We start from the raw sequence: 4718 nt of genomic DNA, 5'->3' as shown, positions 1-4718 counted from the left end.
TTTTGTACAGAAGTACATATAAATTTTATTTATTGCATAGGAGTACATCAAAATTTAAAATATAATTTAAGTAAAAAAGATTTCATATTATATACCAATAAAGTAGTAACATGCATTAACTGGATTATTAAATAAATTACATTTATTTAAATTTTTAAATAGTGGGTACCGTGTTAATAATGAGCAGTTTAATAATTTCCAAGTAAACGTGTTAATCCTTATCATTTAAAATAGACTAAAATTGATCAAATATATCTATTTAATCTCTTCTACCTACCTTTTTATATACTAATTGCATGCCAAAAGTTTGGATTATTGTAAACGTCGTTTACACTGTAAACGAGATAAACATGAGATACATACAAAATTATCTCATTTACAGAGTAAACGACATAAGAGAGGAGTATTTATTTCGATAAATATTTTTAAAATTATTTATTTTAGTAATTATTACCTTTATTTAATTTATAAAAAAAAATAAATTTATTTAGAACAAAAGCAATGTGATTAAGTATAATTTACTTAGATGTGATTAAAAATAATTAAATAACTATGTACTAAAAATTGATATTATTGAAGGATAAAATTAAAATTTATTTCTATACATGTAATTATGTATCGTTTTTGTTCTCAGCGTTTTCGTCATATTTAAGTTCCTAACGTTTCAAAATCATCTCAATTTTATCCCAACGTCAATTCTGTTAACAGATCTCTAACGATAGAACAACATTGAGTCAATTTTGAAATGTTAAATACTTAAATAAGACGATTTAAACGTTAGAAATAACTTTGAGACTTACCCCAAACATTACAGATAAAAACGATACTTTACTCATAAAATAAAATAAAAATGATAGCCTAAATTCAAATCTTAACAAATTTGATTATCTTATTATTAAAGTATATTATTTACACTTCTAAGACATTTTCTTATGTGAAATGTGTATGCAATCACTTCATAAAGTTAGAATAAGGATGGAAAATGATTAATATTCAATCATCATTCAATCATCATTCTGGTGAATTGCAAACAAGAGGATAGAAGAGGATTGAATGAGGTAATGGGTTGTGAGGTAAGAACACTACCTATTACATATTTTGGGAGCAAGTCCAAGAAGAGTTGCAACGTGAAAACTAATCTTGGATAAGATAGAAAGGAAGTTAAGTAGCTGAAAATCGAATTTGTTAACAAAAGTAGGGAAGTTGGTAATTATAAAATCGGTAATAAATACTTTGTCTATATATTTTTTTGGTCTCTTTAAGATGCCAAAAGAAGTTGTAAAGAAAATTATACAGGTGCAAAAGAGATTCTTCTGGAGAAACAAAAAAGAAAAGAAATTTATGCCAACAATCAAATGGAGCACTATTCAAAAGCCTAGAGAGCATGGAGGACTTGGAGTTGGAGATATAGAAATGAAAAATGCAGCCATGTTGTTTAAGTGGTGGTGGAGGTACTCAGATAAAAAATGAACCACTGTAGAAGAGAGTAATTGGATCTTGTTATGATGTAGACAAGAACATGCCAGTTGAAGAGCACAATGATAAAGGATCCAATGGTCCATGGAAGGAGATTGTGAACTTTGAAAAGAAGAATGAGTTGTACAAAGAAATTTGTAAGGAGGGATGGAGAAACTGTGTTGAAAAAGGTAAAGAAACAAGGTTGTGGAAAGATATATGGGTTGGGAATGTATCACTACAAGATAAATTTTAAAGGTTATTTGCGATTTCAAATCAGAAGAATAGCACTATATATGAGTGTGGGATGTAGATCGGTTCATCATGGGTGTGGAGTCTCCAATGGAGAAGGAATTTTTTTTGAGAGGGAGAAAGTACAAATAGAAGAATTAAATAACATTTTAGATAGTGTGTTCTTATGTGCAGGTAACATAGATAATGCCTCATGGAGATTTAGCTTGGATGGAAGATACAATGTGAAATCATTCATCAATGTAGCGTAGCCGAAGGAAAAATATATGGGAGCCAACTATAAAACATATCTTTGATGATTTATGGAGATGGTTGGTACCACCTAGAATTGAGATGCTCGTGTGGTTTGTGATAACAGATGGGCTGAATATAAAGGACAAACTAATAAGGAAGGGAATCATAAGCCAAGGTGAAGGGACTTGTGTTTTGTGTGAGAAGGCGCAAGAGTCGGTAAACCACCTTTTTCTTCATTGCTCTTTTTGCTCAAAATTATGGCCTATGGCCTTGAATGTAGATTGAAAAAAAAAGTGAGAAGTATACAGGAGAGAAGTGCAATTTAAAGAAGACAGAAAATGGATATGGTGGAACTGTATTTAGTATAAACCATATAGAAATATATTTTGTGTTGATGGATATTTACAGGAACCAAACAAAGAAATACACTATTATATGGGTGATTTGGTGAGTCATGAGTCAATGGGAGATGCATTATTAGTTGGACTGCAAATGTCTTTGCAATTTGTTTTCGAAAAGGTAGGAGTAACAGAAGAAGATATAAAAATGATGGTTGATAATAAATACATTGTAGAGTGGTTACATAAAAATATAGATATAAACTGGGAGTTGAGATTTTTAAGAAATAAGACAAGTAACATAAAACATATATTGCAGAACACAAATGTGAAGTTCAAGGGAGAAAGTGAATACAAATCAAGAAAAGAGTGGGAATCAAGGGCAATAATTAAGGACTATAGATGGATAAAATAGAAAAAATAAGTACATTGACTTCTTATAACAGGTGATGGAAGTATAGAACAAAAAAATCCAATTCAACGTATTACATTTGAGGAATGTTTTGATTCTCTATGTATTATTTACTTGTTTATTAGTTTATGTTTATCGTCTAATTTGTTTTTTGTTTATGTTTATCGTCTAATTTGTTTTTTTTTTGTTGATTTTAGTCTTTGATAACAATGCCGAAAGAAATTAAATTTAATCACTTGACATTAATATTCTGTACTCCCTAAAAAGATCGAATTGTTTATTACTGATCTAAAAAAAATCTTCGTTACCTCCTCAATAGGGCCCTATGCATATATCCAATTTTTATTTTATTTTCTTAATTTTAATTGTACTTTCTCAAATTAAGTAGTGTCTAGTCACCAAAAAAAATAAGTAGCGTCTTCCTACTCACATCCTGAGGCAGCATGAAGTCACTCAATATCGTTGCTCAAATGTTAGGTGCATCTTGCCAATAGTTGTCATGTCAAGTTCTGTTTACGTTTTGGCGTTAACCACATTAAGTAAAACCTGATATTTGCACGTCATTGTAACTAAGTTATCCTCACAAAACTTTATTGTTAGAACATTCATGAATACCGTGATTGGGAAGGTAAAAGTATCACTAATTATGCCTCCTAACTAATAATATTTAACCGTATTATATACACACCAAAAATCAATTATTAAATCAATTATTCATATAAAAATAAAATTTAATTTTGATATATTGTTAATATAAAATCATTTTATATGTATATTTAATTACATAATATCAAGAAGCTTTTAGTATTAGTATTGCTCAATAAACTAATATTTATGGGTTAATCATTAAAATAAATCTTGAAAAATCACGTATATATGTGGTCTTTTATAAATTTAACAATTCAATTTAATTCTTAAAATGATATCAACGTGAATAAAGTTAATCTTTCTGTTTATTTTTTTATTGAGTAAATAAATAAAAGTACACATGAAAAAATTTTTGAATTACAAAATATACACTACATAATCAAAATTTTAATGTATACATCAAAGATGACTAAATTAATTTGCCCTTAGAAAAATTCCATTTCCATTAAGTGTAGTGTATAGTTACATATAAATTAATGATTTAATACTATTTATCATTTTTTGAAGATCTGAGGTGAAATATATCTTATTTCTAATTTTAAAATAACCTAAATAAGATTATTAAAAAGAAGAGTGTCCATGAAAATAAATGTTGCAACAAATTAGCATCTCAAATAATTTTGTCTTTGTACTCATGTTTTACTTCATTAACTCAGACGAAATACTCACATCTCAATTTAAATTTCTGTTCATTTATGCTTCATTGAACATGAAGATAAAAAAATTTGAGTAATGAAAAAGACTTTTAATAAACACAGTCTGAAACTAAATTTAATATAAGCATATCTTGTATAAAGGACATCGAAAGAATCATCTCCTTGAATTATGTTCTGTTCGCGATTTTAGTAATACGACCTCAATGCCATGGTAGCATTTTTCATAATTAAAAGGGTGTTTTTTTGTTCTTTCTCTTTGACACAGCTCCGCCGAATGATCGGTGTCAATGTGTCACCTGAGCTGTTCTCTTGTAAAGGTACTCTCTTTTAAGTTTTAATCCTTAAACTTAGACATAGTTTCAACTTCTCTCCTTTAGGGTCACACTGTCACCGGAGCTGTTCTGCTGTAAAGGTATTCTCTTTCAATCCTCGACCTTAGACATAGTTTCAACCTCTCTCCTTTATTGACACCTCTGAAAAATGTCATAACATTAGAATTCCATCAACTTGGGTACAACAAAGATACTCTCTCTTTTAATAATTTTATTTAGTTTATTTTAAAATTAAGAAATAAGATATATTCTACCTCAGATTTAAAAAAAAAAGAATAAATAGTGCTAAATTATTAATGTATTCGCCACTATTCACTAGATTTAACGAAAATGGAGCTCCTTTAACCGTAAGTTAGTTTTATTCATGTGTACATTAAAATTTCGATCCTGT

The sequence above is a fragment of the Arachis ipaensis genome, chromosome B07 (assembly GCF_000816755.2).
Source record: "Arachis ipaensis cultivar K30076 chromosome B07, Araip1.1, whole genome shotgun sequence".
NCBI lineage: Eukaryota > Viridiplantae > Streptophyta > Magnoliopsida > Fabales > Fabaceae > Arachis > Arachis ipaensis.
Note: the sequence above shows the minus strand (reverse complement) of the source record.